The 21,558-nt window shown below is 36.4% G+C and overlaps 1 protein-coding gene across 1 annotated transcript in view; it reads right to left on the bottom strand.

The window, feature by feature from the left end:
• Positions 1-308: 308 nt before the first annotated feature.
• The window catches only part of LOC124369912, a 46,267-nt gene continuing 25,017 nt past the window's right edge, over positions 309-21,558 (bottom strand). The window contains exon 2 of the mRNA XM_046828088.1: positions 309-3,476. The gene's annotated coding sequence lies outside the window, so the exon portion shown is untranslated. The remainder of the gene's footprint in view (positions 3,477-21,558) is intronic.

Genomic DNA, 21,558 nt, shown 5'->3' with positions numbered 1-21,558 from the left:
GTGAAGTTGCTATGTCAACACTTTTAGTAAAGCAACAGGTGACTTATATAAAAAAATTGCCAAGTTTTTTGCCTCCAAAGCTTTTAGATATATCTTATGATAAAAATATATTTCGTTATTTGTCCACATATACAATGAAATTAATGGGCTTGTGGTTATTTTAATACTATGCTCTTTGCTCCCATAAATGATTACAATGTACTTAAATTCTGTTAGAACCTACTTGTGAAAGTTACCAACAGTTTGTTAAAATGAAAATACTAGTCAGAGAACAGAATTGTTGACAACAGAAATAAAACAATACCATATACAATTTTAAACATATATTTATTGGTTATTATAACAGAAGTAATATGTCACTTATTTTGTTATAATATCTAGGCTATACACGCTATAAACATATTACATATATTTTATGAATATTATATATGGTGTGGGTGTGAGTAGAAGGGTTGGTGGTGGAAATCGGCTTCACTTCGGCCGAAAAATATTAAAATTTGACGTTCTTCAGTAGCTAGATGACAACGCACAGTCAGACTAACAGACTGTATAACGGATATAGTAACATTTATTATAACCACATAAGCGGTTTGTGCTCCGATACGGCTGTCAGAAGGCAGATTTTCAAGAGAACCCTAAAACCCCACACCCTCAGTTGGTCGCTTCTGTAGAGTACAAAAGTTGAAATGAACATGACCGCTTCTCTATGTACAAATGCTCTTCTTCTTGATTCTGGGAACCCGACACTTGCGCACTCACTGGGACGCAGAACCAGGGAACGATGGCACTCGACAGCTTACACTTACAACTAGATAATGGTACGAGTAGGAGTAGGTACATTACTCGGTTGAGCAACGAGAAATATGGTACAGATCCTACACTAGCACCTCGCGTGAACAAGCGACACTTTGGCCTGGGCAGATAGACTAGACGGTGGCTGCTCTATTCCGAACAGTCCTTTGTAGAAAGTTTACTCAGTGAGCTCAAGAAAGGTTCTTTTCTTCTTGGAAGAACAAAAGCGATAGGAGTGAAAAAGAGAGTTAATGATTTACAGAATTTGCTGCTGATAGAAACGTGTGAAGTCATAATGATGTGCCTTGGAAACGTTAATTGTCACTGTAGGATTTAACCCTTTGTTTTAATAATAATATCTACACTGAAAACGTATTTACAATTAATTGTAACACATGAGCAAGCTTATTAAATCACAAAATCTATGATTTACCTATATCAGAAAACTAAACAAACATTTTCAACTCAAATACTAAATACTAGCAGATATAAACACACCTTTAATCTAAAGGGATTTAAAATATTGTTGCAATACCATTGAAAATCCAAATGGCAGGGATATTTAGGCAATTAAAGCACTTTTATGAGCCATGCAACAGCCATCTAAATTTATAGTTCCTCCGCTATCTCAAGAACCCCAGAGACTCCTCAGGACTCTTGAGGCTTTGGACAACTTGAGACTCCAATGCCTAATAGAGTTACTCGCAATGATATGAGCAAAGCGTAAATTTTAATGAACCCTTATTTGTTTGGTTAGTTGTTTTTCATAATTTAGAGTCTGCATGATAGAAATTGCTAAAATTGTTGTATAGGTACAGGGTATAAATGAAGTAGTACACCCTTCTATTCTTAACTTTTTAAATAATAACAATGAAATAAAATATTGTTGTGTTCAATATCATTTTATTTATCAATTTGCATTATTCTCAAAACGGAGGGAATTTAGAACCCATTCATAAAGATAAACCTCATTTGAAAGTTCCGTTGCTTATTTTTCCAGTAACAAAAGAGCACGAGAAAGTCAATATAACGATGTCTACAAACACTTTTATCTTGATTGTATGAAATTAATGACCTTTTGAATCTAGAAGGTCATATTTCAGTAAAAATCACAAACAACCCCCTTCCTAAATACAGTTATTTGAATGTTAATTCTAAACTTCTCTGAAATGTTCACTAAACCGCAAAAGTTTTCATTGACATACTAATAACTCGTACTTTCTCTTCTTTAGCTCAAACGCAGAATACAAAGCGTCTACAGCTCGACCATGAACACTCAAAACGTATGAATATTAATTTGTACAGTACTTATTGGGGGGAAATGAGAATTTAAAGTAACAGCAACAGGTTTTGTTTCTTCTCCTCTGGTATCAACGAGAAGTATACATTTTAAAACTGTGGAAGTGGAAAATACATTAACATTAAATCTACTTTGTAGTATTTTGCACCTGTTACTTCAAGTTACTCTTTCCATATATGAAAGGAATAATAAAGCAATGTAGTGTGAAAACAATTTTGGGACATCTTTTAGGGTTAAGCCTTGAATTTAAAATTGCCTAGTAAAATTCAAGAATTACATTAACTCGTTAAATATTCTAAACAGACATGAGGTGATGAAATGTATTTGCACAAAACCTAAACAGCGAGTCATACACCAGGCATAATGTGCGCTTTTCAAGCACAGTGATCGGTTTTGATAAGGCTTACGCTTTCAGTGTAGACAACACCACTGTTCGCATCCATAATGTGCAACACGCATGCGCAGATGTCCACTCAGTTACTGCGCTTGCCCACAACAACATGCCCCACTTACGTGTAGTACGCATGCGTGAACCTACTGCACACATTCTACTGCACAGCCGACTGTCAAATTGCTACATAGGCTACTACCTTGTTTATCGAACATATTTAACAGTATTATTCGATGCATATATTTTAGTCACTTATATACCATGTTCAAACTCTTGGTTAAAAATAATTAATCTCTATAAAACAAAACAAGTATCACAAACTGATATTGATAACATATTAACACGACAACTCTATAAACAATTAGCTATAACAGCTTAGCCCTTATTATTTACTAACTATTTAAAATTAAAACAACATAAAATGTACAAATTATATGAGTCTAACGTTGTAATTAGCATTGTATTTATAACGATTGCTTATATTTACTAAACTATATTAAGTATAATGAGCATAATAAAAAACTTAACTCTTCACTGTATTATTCCTGTACATAAAGAATTACGATTAAACCCAAAAGCTCGTAAGTTGCAAATATCTATATGTAACATCGTTGAATCGAAATAAATATTATATTTCATAGATATAAATAATATGCATCTAGAGTGAACTTATTGGATCTAAGTAATACTTCTCCAACTTTAACGTTTAGTCTTAGTGTTCTTATACTTATATTATCGTTGTAAAAGTTTCATTCATTCACACCTAATTCCATAGGTAAAAAAATTGCATATACATTTTTAAACCACTACAATCCACAAATTATAACAATAACAATTGTCAAATAAAGTATTAAAATGTATTATAATATCATATTAACAATAATTAATCAGTGTATTATTATAACAATATAGCACAATAAGCACTTTTCACTAACACTTTTGACAATGCTTTCAAGGGCCGGGAGCCGTCTTCATCGTTCAGCCATCACTCTTCTGAAACAAACAAAACAAAAGAGTGAGTATACAGCTTTTGTGCTCGGAAAATAATAGCTTTTACTAAATATAATACCAATTTTGGCAATAATTGTTTAGAAAAATGTTATTGGATTTTAACCATAAAATATCATTTATATCCTTCGATGCAGTTTTGAATAGTCTTAATGTTGAGGGGGAAACCGATGTCACGGACGTGATGGGAAGAAACAAAACTATTGTCAATAAAAAAGTTAAGTTTGCAAGTAGTTCGAAGCGTCTTCATATGGTAAGTTGACGTTGATATACGTTTTATTGAAGAGTCTGACGGTTGGTACTAAATGTGTTAAACTAAAAATTGTGATTTGTGTGGAAAGTATAGTTCTACGTCCATCAAAACTACCATTGCTTCCGATTTATTTCATTACTAGGAATATTAATCTATTGATTTCAGAAACACTAGGATGTGCGCTTATGCATTGCAAATTGACTCGTTTTCTGGGCTGATAATATTATGGGCAAAAAGATTGTCCCATCAGCAAAACTCGCGAATCCACTCCCCTGCTAGCATGTACTACTTCCATCCACGATCAAACCGTAAAATAAAGTAGAGGACAATTACTTAACTAGAATTTTTTTATATGTGTTGATCAACCAAAAGGCCGCATCACAGGGTGGATAGTGTAATATTGGCCTTGATCACTTTTCCGTCTTCTGATCAACAGTATTGGCAGTATAAACAGATAAACGATCGGACCTCCTTCAGCTAATTTGAAATGATGCATATAGTAAACTTTCAGAATTAAGGAGATGGTAACAATTATGTTGTATTCGTATTTTGGAGGACGCGCTTCCAATTCAAATGGCAAATCTCCCTTTTGTGATATGTCTGTGTCAATGGAAAGAGAACTAAAAATATATATCTTATGACTTTATACTCGTACCTTTATTTGTGTTCCACACATTACAGACAGAATTTCATTTCACCATAGTACAAAATTCAATTAATTCTTTTTAGCAGAAAATCCAATTCGCGAGTGGAAAATGCTTATTACTGTAAGAAGTTCATGAGAAAAATAGTACAACCTCAATAAAGAATACTCAAGTGTCAATAAAGTGTTGGTGTCTTTGGTTGTGACAAATATCCTTCATGGGGATTTGTTTCTTAGCTTTGTCTTAAACATGCTTGCATGGGTAGGAGTGTTCTCCTCTTTTATTTCGCCTCTCTCTTATTTTGAAGAAAGGAGTAAAATATTTTTCAATAGATGAAATTAAAATGTCTGGTATTATCTAACTCAAAAAATGCCAGTTTTTAGCAAAAACTCGTAGTTTTTTGGAATTTCTAATTACGTATCTCAAATAAGGTGTTGCCATTCGTTAATTTTGGGTTGGGGTGCCCTATTTCGATGAGGATGGCCTCAAAATCCAGGACCAGCCAGCAAGCAGAAGCAGGTCAATTCATCTTTCTACTGTCAATGTCTTTTTAGATTAAATTGCACCAAAATTGACCCATAGAATATCCCTATATAATTAATTAACTATTGCGTTTTTGTGTTAAATAGCATAGACAGACTTTATTTTTGACTATGATGCTTAAAATAGCGGGACTTTAACAAGCAGAGCTAAGAATAAATTATATACAGTAAGAAGTGGATGTAGTATTTTTATAGCGGACAGAACCAGTTCGGGGAGGATTGGAACCTGTGATATATCTATTCATAAAGTGGACAGTACCGGTTCAGGGGGTGATTGGAACCTGTGATATCATACAGTGGACAAAATCGGTTCAGGGAGGATTGGAGCTTGTGATATCATATGCAGTGGACAAAATCGTGTTCAGGGAGGATTGGAACTTGCGATATATCTACTCATACAGTGGACAGCATCGGTTCAGGGAGGATTGGGACTTGTGATATCAATCATACAGTGGACAAAATCGGTTCAGGGAGGATTGGACCTTGCGATATATCTACTCATACAGTGGACAGCATCGGTTCAGTGAGGATTGGGACTTGTGATATCATACAGTGGACAGCACCTGTTCAGGGAGGATTGGAGCTTGTGATATCATACAGTGGACAAAATCGGTTCAGGGAGGATTGGACCTTGCGATATATCTAATCATACAGTGGACAGCATCGGTTCAGGGAGGATTGGGACTTGTGATATCATACAGTGGACAGCATCGGTTCAGGGAGGATTGGAGCTTGTGATATCATACAGTGGACAAAATCCTGTTCAGGGAGGATTGGAACCTTGCGATATATCTACTCATACAGTGGACAGCATCGTTCAGGGGGGATTGGGAACCTGTGTGATCTATCATACAGTGGACAGCACCTGTTCAGGGAGGATTGGAACCTGTGATATATCTACTCATACAGTGGACAGCACCGGTTCAGGGAGGATTGGAACCTGTGATATCTACTCATACAGTGGACAGCACCTGTTCAGGGAGGATTGGAACCTGTGATATATCTACTCATACAGTGGACAAAATCGGTTCAGGGAGGATTGGAACCTGTGATATTTCTAATTCTGAATATATTATACATTTGTGCAAGAGGCCAAAGGTTTCTTTTCTGTCTACTGTAAACTAATTTGATACTCCTGGTTTGGGGTTTTCTTAAGAACATTAGCTATAATAGCCATGTACCACGTCAATTCATTACCTTATTTAATGGCAAACACGTGTTCAATAATAGTATCTCATATTTTGAGTGAACGATCCATAAGGAGAAAGCAATTCTAAAATATTTTCTACCCGCGCATTATGAAAAAAGCAATGAATTAACTCACTCCCTCTAAGCGAGCAGTTAGGCAATACAGCTGCTTTACAACTATCAGAACAATGCTAAAAACAACTTGAAGCCGTTGAGTTTACGGTAGTAAGTAGTATTATTTATAACAAAGAATGTTACAATTCAGGGTACACAAAAAATTACTCTCAAATGGGCCAAACAATCACATAACAGAGAATCGGGAGTTATTATTGCTGTACTATAATTTTTGATAGTCAAATTCATTTCATTAAAAACGTAATAACATTAAAGGAAAGATCTATGTAAATAGTACGTAATTCCTATTTCTAATAAGCTCGTTCCTTTTAATACATTTTATTGTATCATTTATTACGTTGTGAACAATGATTAGATATATATATTCTATGTGTATTGTATGTGTTGCATTTGTTCAGAAATAAACATGATTGATACTAGTGCTCGCCGACGCGACAGATTTGAACCCGGGTCTTCCCAGTGCAGTGTACCTACCCAGCGAGTGTAGCCTTGCAGCTGCACGATCTACGTATAACCATAAAACCCCTTTAATGATGTGGATGTAGACAGGCAACGGTATTCGTGCAGTATCTGTGTTTAGAAAATTACGGAGAAGTAACTTGAACAAAAGCCGTGTCCAAATGATACGCGTAATAGCGGTTGAAAGCCTATATGAACTGCGAGACGCAACATCGTAAAATCGCAATAGCCTGTCAGAAGTCACGTACGAAAGACATAAAATTGTAATAACCTCTGCGCGCGTGATTTGCGAGCGATGAGGCATCACGTTGTTAATTTCCAGAGCAAGACGAGAACGGCGCGGCGCGAAGTATACATTGTAGCTGTTCTGCATACTAGGAGCATTGCGGAGCAATATCTGACATTATGTCATATTACGAGTTTGTGATAAACAATTTTGATTCCCCTAGGATAAACTTGTACACAACAATGCAAACTTTTGAGAGTCGTGCAAGGAATCTTTCAGGGAGTTGGAATTGCTGACTTTACCCTGCCTCTATATTTCTGAGGTGTTCATGTACTGCTTCTCCAAGTGTGTCTTGGTTCGTGGCAGGGAAGTTCACCAATATGAAACCAGAGGCAGGGACAACTTCAGAACCCAGCAACACAGACTGACGTTGTCTCAACACCTCCCGCAACAAGTCGGTGTCAGACTAATCAACAGGCTCTCTGAAAGTGTGAAAAATTCAGACAAAACAAATCAATTTAAAACTCGTCTCAAGCTCCATCTGGTGTCTAAAGCGTTTTACTCTGTTCAAGAATTCATGATGAGCCACTGGGAAATTTAAAAATCGAAATTTAAAAATCACAATTCAACAGCTGGATCTGATGTCGGAATGGATGTGCCTGTATGAATGTTTAAAATGTATGTCTGACTGATTGAAACGTGTACATGGTTTTTTTACACAATGTGTTAAAGTTGACGATTGCAATACAATTTCAGAAATTGTTTAAATGCAAAAAAATATTTAAAAAAATAAGAAAGTACGTTTCCAAAAATATCAAGATTCTGTGATTTACAGTTCTGCCTCCACTAGTATTATCACGTATACAATATAATACATTTGAGATGGAACACAGTTTTTGGAACGATTACTTAAAACATTTTGAGTTCGACCTACATTTACTTCGGTTATAGGACTTGCTAGGCACTAACTTCGTTTGTTTTCCTGGTGGGTCCACAACTGCTACAACAGTACAGAAAACCTTCAAACCTTCACTGTGCCAAAAGCCACTAATGGGTGGGCAGCAACAAGATCCAAAATCAATCCTCTCCGCAGCGCAGAAAACTGTCTCTTGTGTAAGATAGACGATAGTGGCAAAGATGACAAACTCAGACTCGAAATAGTGTGTGGAATGAGTAAACCGAGTGGCATAACCACGTCAGCCTCAATATAAATCGTCAGTGATGACATACTTTCCATTGATTTTTGTCGTTATTTATAGAATTATAAAACATAATAGTTATTATAAATTGGTGTTCGAAAAAAAAGATACAGATGTTGCTGTTAATTCTTGTAGCAGTCCAAACACGACAAATTATTCAAAGCTTGCTAGACATGAAAGATCCATTCATCTCTATTTCCGAACTGTATCTACTATTCCGATTGATACAATACCATAATCCAGCAACATGGTAAAACGAGCCGTTTGCATAATGTCTGCTAAACAAAAATATCAATCCATATTCTATTTCCAGTCGATTGTCTATCGTTAATATTGTTACAATAGTGCAATCAAAAACATGGTCAGGCGATCGATGACACAACTTCTGTTACACAAAAGGTCAATAATCCATATTCTATTTCCAGTCGATTGTCTATCGTTAATATTGTTACAATAGTGCAATCAAAAACATGGTCAGGCGATCGATGACACAACGTCTGTTACGCGAAAAGGTCAATCCATATTCTATTTCCAGTCGATTGTCTATCGTTAATATTGTTACAATAGTGCAATCAAAAACATGGTCAGGCGATCGATGACACAACGTCTGTTACACGAAAAGGTCAATCCATATTCTATTTCCAGTCGATTGTCTATCGTTAATATTGTTACAATAGTGCAATCAAAAACATGGTCAGGCGATCGATGACACAACGTCTGTTACACGAAAAGGTCAATCCATATTCTATTTCCAATCGATTGTCTATCTATCGTTAATATTGTTACAATAGTGCAATCAAAAAAACATGGTCAGACGATCGATGACACAACGTCTGTTGCACGAAAAGGTCAATCCATATTCTATTTCCAATCGATTGTCTATCTATCGTTAATATTGTTACAATAGTGCAATCAAAAACATGGTCAGGCGATCGATGACACAACGTCTGTTGCACGAAAAAGATCAATTCATATTCTATTTGAAAATTAGTTTTATAACGTCCATATTGTTACAATAGTGCAATCCATCAACGTGCTTACACGATCGATATCACAACGTCTACGAAATGAAAATATCAATCCATATTCTATTTCCAGTCGATTGTTTATCGTTAATATTGTTACAATAGTGCAATCAGAAAACATGGCCAGACGATCGATGGCACAACCCTCTGTTACACGAAAAAGATCAATTCATATTCTATTTGAAAATTAGTTTTATAACGTCCATATTGTTACAATAGTGCAATCCATCAACGTGCTTACACGATCGATATCACAACGTCTACGAAATGAAAAGATCAATCCATATTCTATTTGGAATAAGTTCGTCACCATCACAATTAATACAAAAATACAATCGCTCTGCGGTGGTGATATCTGGTGATGCTATTCGTGGATTCTGATATACCACTACAGATTAAATACTGTCGGCCTATATAACCTATCGTCGTCTGCGAAGGCACTTAGAACAACAATTTTTAGTAAAGAAGAAAATATTCTTAATGATACAGCTGAAGGGTCTCTTAAACTGGAAGTGCTACTGACGGTACTTCAAAATATATGTACTGACGTAAGCAAGTGATGTAGCTTCATACGTGTAGTACTAAACCGTTTTTTTGGTGGAACGTTCATACTTAGCTTTCAAAAATGCCTCAAAATAACATCTGTCATATACCACCTAGAAGATAATTTTCAAATATTTGAAGTTATAACAAATTTTTACTGTCTTTAAAGATTACACAAAAAAGTTAAGGGATCAGAAACCATGGCACTGAGAGAGCAGAAGCAATTGACCTTGGATGACTTCCGTGTAGTGACATAGTTCTTTATTCATCATTTGAGAAAGATTGACACCTCAAGAAGAGGTCACATATTAATTAAAAAAAAAACATAACATTTGGTTTTAATGCGATCTAATACATCCCTTTAAAACCATCTATCATCAACAATGAACTTAAACAAACAATTAAGTGTTACAGCGTACGAATTCCTCCCAGAATGACCTTTTCTGCAAACACAGTTTAACTGTTATTAGTAGGTAACATAACATACTATTAGTAGACCTATTAAATCAATAATTAGCAGTTGAAGAATAGAACCCCGCGTCGTGTCGGGGTCGAGCCAGTGAACGGGAAAGCTGTTTGTGTCTGAAACAGTCAAGACACTTTCTCTCCACATGCCCTCTGTCTCTGTGTCCTCGTTTCCCCACTTCTGCACTTCTGTAGTCCGACACTTGAGTCGCAATCCTTTACGCTCTCTGTCGTCTGCGCCATTTGCAAATATAATGGCACGCGGCGAGTAACGACTCCGCGGCTCTTGACTACGTTTGTCCTCAATGTTTTACAAAGGAACCGCTCTCTCGGTCCGGTTCGAATTTTGCAACAGGTTTAGACTCGACACAAAGGTAATTAATTACGAACGTGGCCTAGTTTTACAAATTCATAGTACGTGTCAAGTGTTCTCGCCTTTCTACCTGTCAAAACAAGTTGTCATTGTTGTCGATACGTTTGTCGTTACTTGTCGGTTGTTTTACGGATTGTATTCCTTGTGGAAATGCCAAACGGGAATAAAAAAAATATGACTGTCTTGTTTGACACGAGTGACACTTATAAACTAAAATAGTCTTGGATGGCAACCAAAAGTCGTACTAAGCACCAAGCGTTCTGAGCGCTAAGAGTTGGGAGCCAGCCCCAAAAGTACTAGGCACCAAGCTTTCAGAGCGCTAAGAGTTGGGAGCCAGCCCCTAAATTACGGAGCACCAAGCGTTCAGAGCGCTAAGAGTTGGGAGCCAGCCCCAAAAGTACTAGGCACCAAGCTTTCAGAGCGCTAAGAGTTGGGAGCCAGCCCCTAAATGTACTAAGCACCAAGCGTTCAGAGCGCTAAGAGTTGGGAGCCAGCCCCCAAATTTACGGAGCACCAAGCGTTCAGAGCGCTAAGAGTTGGTGATCTTAGTATACTCCATGATTGATGGTTTATACGGAGATTTTTTTTGTTCTCTTAGGACAAGAAGCTTATAAATTGCACTTAGTCCTGTAAGAACCATTGCGCTGCTTCCGGAAAAGTGACGGAGCATATTCAGGATGGGTAAGGTTAGGGAGTAGGGGCCGCCTCCTATCGAGATCCATGAAGAAGAATTAGGGCACTACATCTCAAAGTCATCCCGGAAGAAGGGGAGGCCAGCTCTGAACCAGCCTCTCCAGTCAAAGTAGGCAGGGGGTGGCACACCCTTGTTGAGGTTAACAAGAACCTCTGAGGTAAGGGAACAAACCCCACCAACTCCAACAGTCATCTTCCACAGTAGACTAAACCTATCGAATTGCCCATGAACCCCAGAATCTCAACATTTGCGGTTAGTGATGTGCCGCTACTGGACATCCATAAGGTTGCCCAGATTGAAGTGGCACATCGGTTTTTGCTGTGCCCAGTGGTGGGATCAACTGGTAGGTATAAACCTGCCAGAAGTGATCCCTGCTGGGTTTATACGGAGATAATTATACGAAAAGAAGAATGAGCGGCAATTAAGAGGAGAAATCGCATTGCAAATCCAAAGAAGAGTGGTCGTGTGATTCAGATTCCTTTTTAAGGAGTCTCTTAATAAAAGTAATTCTTTAGAAGTGAATGAATTCCATCCAAAACATTATAGAATACAAGCGAGAGATATACAAAAATTAAATACACTATATAAAGACGGAGTCGTGGATTTTCGAACTAGTGAAATAAAATGTATGGTTGAGGAGGGAACAACACTACCATTGCAAAGTCTGAACTTACAGTGGTGGCAATTCATCCAAGATAAAAGAATCAAAAGGTTTTCAATTTGGTTCAAGGATTCCGTCAGTAATAGAAGGGTTATTTTAAAGCGAAAGTAATTCTTACCCACTTCATAGGAGATAAGCTTATTGATTATAAATAACTTTCAAGAAACAAAAAACTTGCGAGATGTAATTGTTTAGGCTAAGTGATTTCAGAGTCACGTTCCTAAAAATAACTTTCTTGTAGGCAGGAAAGATTGAAAGCATTTTCATTCCACGAGGAATATAGACATTATAGGCATTTCAATTATTTAGCTCAATTTTCTAGTCCCAAAATTGGGGTTTTTATCCCAGTGAAAACGGGCTGTAGATACAATTATAACATTTGTACAGTATGATTATGATTTTTTTACTTAAGAAAAGTTACATTTTTGCAATAAAATATAATTTAAGAACATTCCTCTCAGTCATCTTTCTAGTTCCAAATCAAAAGTCATGAATTTTACCTTCGCCAGAAACGAGAGCAAGAACTTCTATCCGCGGTAATGGTAGACGACGTTCTTAACGAAGAAACGGAATCCAATAAGTTCCTTGAAATATCTTGATCAAGGGCTGACATGATACCACCATATTGAAAGCTCTAAGGTTGCCTCAGGCATCTATGTCCTGCGTAACCTAGCACAATCGTGTGCTAAGGATGCATGACAAAATGGCCTATTACAGCGTGAAACATCCACATCAGTTTTACGGTTACATATTATGGGACAGTTCTTCCAAATACAAACTCAAAAGAGTTTTTCAATCTTAAAAAAAATCAGTCAAAAAGAATTATAGTGAAATTTATCCCTAGAGTGTCGTACAAAGAAGCCTTTAGGGATTACTAACTTTACCCTCTTGTATGGTATATTTTTTGAGGTTGTCCTGTTCTGTCGACATAAATGTGAATCGGTACAGGGCAATGGGTATCCACCAGTACAGAACAAGAGGCAGGAACAACTATCTAGTCGAACAACACAGAACGACACTTTTTGAACACTTGCCGGCTCAAACTGGTGTGAGACTAGTCAATGATGATATCAAACAACTCAATGAGCAAACAATATTCAAAGCTCGTCTGAAACAGTTCTTGGTAGACAAGGCGTTTTACTCTATTGGTGAGTTCATTATGAGCCGCTACGATAAAAAACACGTGAAATTTTTACATTATCAACATGAAAACACCTGGTTATGATATATAACAAGAATTGTACGTTTTTATGTTGACGTATGCCATGGGACTGTTAATTGTCTCTACGCAATAAAGATTATTAGTATATAGGAAAAATGAATATCATAATCTTCAACTGTTCTAATATCATAATCTGTCAGCCTGATTTCAAGATTTTAAATTCTCGTGGCATAATAAAATCTTTATTATATTTCCTGTCTCCACGAAAGGCATCTTGAAAAACCGTGACAAACATTTTTTTTTTTTTTTTTTTTTTAATATAATCCAACTGAAGCCAATTGCACCGTCGTGACCACGATCATTCCTTCTGGATACTCGCGAGTGACACTGAAAGAGGAAGCGATGTGGTGCGCGGCGTGGCCACGATCATTCATTTCTTCTGGATACTCGCGAGTGACACTGAAAGAGGAAGCGATGTGGTGCGCGAGGCGTGGCCACGATCATTCATTTCTTCTGGATACTCGCGAGTGACACTGAAAGAGGAAGCGATGTGGTGCGCGGCGTGGCCACGATCATTCATTTCTTCTGGATACTCGCGAGTGACACTGAAAGAGGAAGCGATGTGGTGCGCGGCGTGGCCACGATCATTCATTTCTTCTGGATACTCGCGAGTGACACTGAAGGAGGAAGCGATGCGGCGCGCGGCGTGGCCACAATCATTCATTTCTTCTGGATACTCGCGAGTGACACTGAAGGAGGAAGCGATGCGGGCGCGGCGTGGCCACGACGGCCGGCAGTGAAGCGATGCGATGCGGCGCGAGGAACACCGTGAGCCGAGGCCAGTCAGGTTAGGCTAACGACGAAGACGACGGCCTCAGCTGGTCGGCCCTGCCCGCTTTCACGCCCTGCCACACTCACACCGGACCGACTAGCCGTTACTAAAACGGTAGACCCGAGGTATCCGCTATACCGCTGCCCCTACTTTTGCTTCCGTCCTCATTCCGAAATCAATACTGAGCCCTAGGAAATACCTGGCCGGTTACGAATATCACACACGTGTATAACAGAACACTCACAAAGTCTTGCTATGCAACTACAGTTTGTATCTCAAAGGTGTTTCAAAAACCCAAGGGTTGGACAGGATAAGACTTTTCAAATCAGAAAATAAATTAATGTTGGGAATCTCCTCTAAATAATTACCATAACACTCCATCATGAGGGGTTTATTGGATTATGTGTCAGGGTTATGTACCACATATTTAAAAATTTCCTATTACAGGAATTCAGGGAATTAGTACGCTTCAGATTTCTTCTCGATCTCATACGTAGAAGATATTTATAAGACTAAATATAAATCAGGTAAAGGCAAACTGTCATCTGCTTAATTTATAAATGATTAGGATTCTCAACCTCCCCCCCATCACTACACGCATTCTATTTCAAATAACACAGGTGAACAAATTCTAACGTAACGTCAAACAAACTGCCAGAAATATAGTACATTTTTTCAAAGCAGTTGCTTGATTGAGAACGTACGAAGAATAGAAATGTTTATCTGCGTTATGTTCCTTGAGTAGAGAGTTCAATTCTCAGGAGCATTTCCTAGGGGTCACAAGAAAAAATTTTCCAGTGAACACGAGTCCTACGTTTCTTTCAAACTCAACAAACAATTCCAAACAACAGAATTCTATACTCTGGTTCAATGATATATCAAGTTAACCACAAGAAATTCTCGTACTGATCTAAAAAACTATGGTCATAAGAAGTTTCTGCATATACTTAGAAACACCTAAACTACTTTTTGACCTCTTTGTGAAACGATCTAGACTCTCTTTCGTTGCCTAACTCTTGTAACTTAACTTATAACAGGAGATTAAAATATACTTATATTCTCTGTTTGCTACCGTATGAAAAGAATACTTTTGACAATAATAATTACAAAACATTTATTACATGTTTATTGTTATGTTTGGAAACAAGTGACCTAACGTGTTATGTAGTTTTTTTTTGTTATGTAGCAATTTAATTTCATTTTACATAGTAATAACAGAAATGGTTGTTGTAAAATTGAAAATTTTAGAATTGAGCTGCAGAAACAATGCCTTAAGATAATCTGACTAGATATTTTTAGTAATTTTTAAAGAATAATGATTAGTATAAAAAAGACCTTAAATAGTTGAATCGTACACAGAATCTTTTGGAATTAATAAAATAAATGGGTGGAATTAATAATTTTATTACTGATATTATAAGTAAAGATCAAAGGATTTTTATATGTTTGTAAACTTTTATCTTTGTGAATAAAAATATATTTTATCTTTGTACTGCGCACTTATAGTTCAGTAATTGTTTTTAAAGCCAACATGTTAATCCATTTTATGGTTTTAGTGACTTATTAACACATAAAGCCTAACCATCATCCTACGGTAACTTGTTATCTAACCTTTATTTATTTAAACACTGATAAGAAACCCAATTTAATAAACAAAAATGTGAATGTTCATCTGTAGACTTACAATTTTGTACGAAATTTAATTTCTACATAGACAATGATTAGTTCTATGATGGTTGATGTCCAGCCTTGGAATTTGGCTAATATTCGTTCATTCCTATCGCTCAGTAGGCTGACAAAATTTCTCAAAATTGTGTTTGCCGGGGGATTTAAAAATTAACGTATAAATGTCTGTCGCTCTATATTCGTACTCCGACGTGTACTAGGTATAGTCAATTTCATATGTTGCAAAAGTAAAGTATAATTTAAAATCAGAAGAACAAATCATTGCAACAGTCGGAGTAAAAGTACTTTTTCAACATTTTCTAAATATTTCTGATCCCAAACACTCCGACTTCCCCGATAAAAGCCTGATACCGAAGAATCTTTCTTGAGATTATATGTGATATCGTCAGGAGACAGGATAATCTGTTGACAGATCTTTCGTCTCAAGACGTTATCTCTACTGGAAGATGTTCTTGGAAACCTCCACTGCAAAACAACAAACACATCCACTGACCTAGATTAGTATCTTGGTGGTTTCTATGAAACCTTGTTTACCTCAACCTTCTAAAAGAAGGGTGGCAGGATATAATTGTTTCATGTTATTGAAACATATAAATAGCACAATTAATGTTTTAATGCATATACAATTTATTTGATGTTGTAAAATGGAAACTATCCTGAATCCAGCCTAAGTTATAATTCGCACTGCAAAATATCACGATTAAATGTAATGATAGAAACGTTTAGTAAATGTAATCACATTAAGGTAAATGTAGGTGGGTAATATGGTAGTTGCTAATATGACTAACTTGACTTAAGGACTGTATTATTTTGAGATCAGATTTTTAGGTTATGCGAACAAAGTACGAACTTAATAACTGAGGTATTTATTTAGTTAAGAAAATATTTAGTCATAATAATACAACTACACTTTAGTAGTCATTCACTTGGATAAGGACTCCAAATATATTCAGTCAGTCATATCAGTCAGTCCGATAAACCTCCAGATTCCTTTTGCAATCAGAATGACAGATGCGATATACGAGGAATGTAAAAACACAAAACTACTGAACCCGTAGCTCATTTTCTACATAGCTACACGATGGCACGTTATGATGACGTGAGATTGCAGAAAAAGAGTTGTTTGAATAGTTTTTAGCAAACCACTTCAAACGCAGTGTATACCTTTCGATTTCCTGAATCCAAATTTTAATTTGCTTTTTAACGTATATTCTGCAAGACCATCCGAAATGCCAAATGCTAACAGTTTGTCCATATGCCTATCGTAATTGTATAAACCATCTTGATTGCTTTATAATTAATTATCGATTGCTCATAAGTTCCCATGTAAAAACGGTGTTTTGATATTTCTTTATTGTATTCGGTAAATTGTAACAATCTCGAATTAATTGATTAACATATAACATCGATACTTATTTCCTCTCGTAAGAGTGATATTCTGGTAGATTTCTCCAGTGAGGTAACCGATTATGGGCCACTATCGACAACGGCACAGGCCACCTCAATCGAGCGTGTGGGTCTGGATTACGGGGCGACGCGAATCGCCCGGCCGGCGGGCGGCGCAGAAATTTCAAAACAATGCGCAAGGATGACGCAAGCGCAGAGGGCCTGTGGCGCGGCGAGGAGAATGGACGGGGCGTATGTCCGGGCGTATTAGGGCGTGTACTTTCCTCGGCCGGCCGATCATCTTTCAATGGGCTGATCGAAAAATCGAATCTCTGTGTCGAAACACCGTACAGTTTGCGTCTGACGCAAGTTCCTACTTGCGTGCAATTATGAATATGGAAATCGAGTGGTTCAATTGTATTCTGACTACATTTGGCAACCACTGGATGATTTACAGGCAATTTTGCTGTATCTATGTATGGGTCTCTGAGTAAAAATCATTTATACACAATATTCCCTATTGAAGGTAGATTAATACCTAAACGAAGAAATTTCGAAATCTATCAAATTATTTTTATTGTACGTCTTTGAGTCTTTCTTGCTGTTGCTGATGTATAATACATGCGTATTATCTGTCAATAAATTAAATTTAGTCATCCAATGCCGCATAAGTACACAAATTTGAAACTTTAGTACAATACTTTTTCAATCACTAGAACATATGCAACATTATAAGGCCAACTATAATTAAGAACGTTCTAAATTAGCCTCAATATTTCCCATCTATCAAAGAATTGTATTTTATGATGTATTAAACATATGTACGAAGTACCTTACTCAAAATTATAACAAAAGTTTAAATGCTGTATTTGGAGTAAATACTCTAAACAGGGAATGCGTACGATCTACGTTTTGGAGTAATATGACTATCACCATCACTGTTCTTTTGTTGAGAATTTAATTGGCTATCGGTGGTGAAAGTATTATGGACATTAGTAGAGATTTGATAATTTAGCTTCCTAATAAAGAACCAAAGCATAAAAATGAAACAATTGTCTTTCCCCTAAATAGCTGAAAAGTATACTTTAAATGATAACTATAACTATCACATTATCTCAGTGGAAATAAAACATTTGTATACAGCGAGTTTCTATAATGATGAACATGTACTTTACGTACATAAACTCTATAAGGCAAGTACGACCTTACAACGGTAGTAATATCACTTTATATATAAGCGATATAGTAATAAAATAAAGTATAAGCGGAATTTTGTGGACAAAACAATACCTTTATAAAGGCCTGGAGACCAGCTACAGCAACCTCAATATCACGTTTTGTTATCTTATCATTTTGTTATCTAAGAATTTATATTTTATTCGGAGAAAGCACCGATTTGATTATACTACTCAGATATCGCTCTGACACTGTGATAAGTAAATTGATAACATGTCAGACTCCTGAATGTTACAGAGGGAGACATTTTAATTGACTTGATTCAGGTAGTAAGCCTATCTTATAAACCTCATGTATCAAGATATTTTCATTGAGAAGATAGTGTTCTGTAATTATTTGTCCATGTAAAAGTTATTTGTGGTGAAATGTTTAACGAATGTGAGTTATATCTGGATTTTGCCCATTGTACTTATTGTGTTCTTCACTACTAGATGGCGACTAAAGTGAAGGCCGCTTTCGAGAACGCGGCAACATTCCCGGAGGCTTGGACCGTTAGGAATGTAATTGAACATGGCCGTGTGGTGGACCTTAGAGGTATCGGCATATGAATTATAGAATAGCGGAACTTGGAGTTAGAAAAACCTTCATCCATTAAGGTGTACATAAAGCTATGTCTAAAGCAATCTGACTAAAAATTGAGGTAATGCTCATTAAAATTAACAGTGATTCCTGTACTTCTGGAATATAACCCATTCACAGTAAAGTGATACGAAATAAAAAAATATCACGCCGAGGAACATTACCGATTATATTATCTGCAGTTATTTAATAACGTATATTGTGAAAATAGTTAGCCTATAAGATGACATGATATTGATGTGCATTTGGAACTAATTTGTGAATATCTTAATTTGTTAATTTCGACAAATATTTGTGAAAAATAAATGGACTTGTGAATACCATTTTTAAATAGATCCTTAAAAAGGCCTTACAACATGGATAGCTTAGTGCTACAAATTAGGATCCATTAAAATTGTAAATAAATAATTGAATATAAAATATAAATCAAGATTATATGAAGTTTTAATCAAGATTCTGGAATAAACGTTATTGATATCAAAGTTGAGGGCCCAATACGAAAGAGTTGTTCGTCATACAGGAACTAAAGATAGCATGTTTTTTAATTTATTTTATCGAAATAGAAACTTCAGAGAAAAGTCACTGGGAAGGTGTTACTAACAAGCCAAGTACCACAACGGCTTTGAGAGCTTTTTGAACCTTGAGAATCATAGAAGATTCTAGGGTAAGATTTTATTGCTCTTAACTAAGGTTTTACTATATGCTATTGGTATACATTCTTATTTATTTCATGGTTTTAAGTACTGTACAAACATTTTTGCAATCTAATCAAGATTATACAAGCTCTTTTAAAGGCATTGTTATTTTATCGTCCTTAAACTACACATTATACTTTCATAAAGGCATTTTTTGTAACAGGGAGGTCTGAAAAGCCCATGTAAGTACTTCTTAATGATTTGCATTATATAAATGGAACAATAAACAAAAAAATGTTTGACCTAAGAATAGAGGTCCTCTATCGCAAGTATGATACAGTCTTTGAGGACGCAATATCTATAAGAACCGATACTAGAAGTACGTTAGCAGATCCTCGGGATGATAAGTGTACTATTTTCTGTCCGGAGAATCGTGGGCTTGGGCTCTGAGGGTATTTAGCTAGACCTTTACTACTGCCGCACCTGACCCTTGCAACCCCTGTCAAACATCAACTGGATACCATGGAGTACCCAATCTATACTCTACCAGAAGAGAGGTAACCTCTGAAGCCCTGATGGATTACGTAGTGTTCCATAGCTTTTCTCGTACGCGCGCGCGACACACACACACACACACACACACACACACACACACACACGCACACACACAGCCCTAGGAGTTGGGCTGCCTAGTCTATTGTCCACTGTGTTCACAATGTCCATTAATCAATTTTAATAATTCTTATTAAATTCGGTTACTTTTATTTAATCTATCTGAGTTTTTATAACACAATGATGAAAATGGATATCCCAAATACGATTCAGGTATAAAATAGTAAAGCTAACTTTTAAAAGTGTACGGCTATACTAAAATTAGATTTAACAAAACATACCAATGTACTAAAAATTTAGAAAAATAGTTTCTGTACGCCACGATCATTAATTAATCATTGATTAAGGTTGCTACGGCCAGCGGTATTAGTGGTAAAGGTCTGTAATCCCTCCGGGACTTCGATTAGGCAAGATTATTGTTTTTTAATGTATTATCGTGAGCACAGCCTATCATAAATCATGGCTCCAACGGAAGGCAGTCAGAATAATTGTAAAACTAAATTTCAGAGAGTCGAGTAGAAATGCCTTTAGGAATTTGAGATCACTGCTTTCACCCTGACTCTAGATTCTGGAAGTGGCTTAGTATTGCTGATATACACGTGTGTAGACTGAGGGAAGTGGTGTACACGGATACAATACTTGGGACAGGGACAACCTGAGAACACAATCTCAAGAACTTCTGCTTTCAAGCAACTTCTATCTTATGTTTGTGTCAAGTTATTCAATAACCTCCCGGAGTGCATTAGGGATTGGCAAATAAGAAACATTTTAAGGCGCGATTAAGATACCTTCTAGTGTCGAGAGCCTTTATTCTGTTGATAAGTTCAGAGTGAACTGCTGGTAGCAGTAAATTGAACTCAACTCTGTTGCTGAGAAATTGCGATATTGTGAAATTGTGTGTCAACCTATGGAGTATATGGGAGAACGAATGTTAATATTACACTACTGATTTGATTTTACAATTGATTTTATTTATCTTTACCTGATTATTAACGCCACTAATACAATTATTAAAATTGTCCAACTGTAATAAAGAAAATTTGAATTTGAATTTAAATCATTAGTGCGCATGCGCAATAATTTCCGTGATGGCTCGAACCCGTGGCTCTTCGGACAGATTATATGTACTATGGTGAAAGTTATGTCACCACTTCGCTGATACTTCTATAGGCCCTCATTGCACCATTTTTTTGATTATACAGGGTGTACCGTAACTCTCTGGAAAAAGGTACACCATGTCATTACTCAGGTCAAGACAAACATATTTTACCATACGAACGTGGGTCGTCGATGCTTAGTTTCCCATCTGTCTGTCTGTATGTGTTTTTTGTTTTTATTACAAAACTAATATTTAAAAAACCAATAAATTAAATTATACCAAAATTGGCTCAAATGCTTATGATAACAAGGCCAGTTACTGAAAATATCATGAAATTATCTTTAGTATTTTCAAAATGGCGGCCATAAGAACTTTTAAACTCTGAATATCTTAAAAGCCAGCAGTTTTTCTCAAGCATTACTTGAACAGTTTT

This window comes from Homalodisca vitripennis, chromosome X (assembly GCF_021130785.1).
Source record: "Homalodisca vitripennis isolate AUS2020 chromosome X, UT_GWSS_2.1, whole genome shotgun sequence".
NCBI classification, from domain to species: Eukaryota; Metazoa; Arthropoda; class Insecta; order Hemiptera; family Cicadellidae; genus Homalodisca; species Homalodisca vitripennis.
Note: the sequence above shows the minus strand (reverse complement) of the source record. Positions and strands in the feature narration are given on the sequence as shown.